The sequence below is a fragment of the Anarrhichthys ocellatus genome, unplaced genomic scaffold (assembly GCF_004355925.1).
Source record: "Anarrhichthys ocellatus isolate YVR2014 unplaced genomic scaffold, GSC_Weel_1.0 scaffold2, whole genome shotgun sequence".
NCBI classification, from domain to species: Eukaryota; Metazoa; Chordata; class Actinopteri; order Perciformes; family Anarhichadidae; genus Anarrhichthys; species Anarrhichthys ocellatus.
The window spans coordinates 13,899,099-13,899,752 of record NW_022280032.1 but is presented as its reverse complement, the minus strand read 5'-3'; positions in this window follow the sequence as shown (position 1 = coordinate 13,899,752).

The window sequence follows — 654 nt, the reverse complement described above, 5'->3', positions numbered from 1 at the left end:
TGTGTGTGTGTGTGTGTGTGTGTGTGTGTGTGTGTGTGTGTGTGTGTCTGAAGTCGACATAGAAGCTCATCTCTCTTGTTTTGTGTGTGTGGTAAAGCAAGAGAGGGAGAGGGTGTTAGTGCGTGGGTGTAAATCTCTGTCCGGCAGCACGTTGGGATGGGTGTTTGGGGACTGGTTGGAAAGCTGGCTCACAGGAGCTCAGATTGATGAAGTGATTGTGATGGATGGAGGTAATAAAGGCCTGGATGTCCTGTCTGTTGCCAGTGATGAGGCTGGTATGAATCACCCGTCTGGGTCTGCTGAACATGACGCTGCTCAATCCCCAGGCCTTCCACCCTACCACCCCACTCCGTCTCTCCATCCCTTTATCTCTCTGCTTGTTGACTTACCATCATTATGAGGGGATTACTGCCTGAATGGAACAAAGCATAAACATTCAACAGCATTCCATTACTGTATCAATCTGTGCTGATGCATACTTTGAAAGATATTTTGAAATGTGTTTACCCATCCCGAAAAAACAGCACACACACAGTTCAAAAGCGTTGCACGATGTTCATTAATTTTGTGCCCAAACATCACTTGTTGAGTGATTGTGAGGCATGTGAGAAAAAAATCCAATCAACTCAGCCAGCCACTCCTCATGAATAGGGT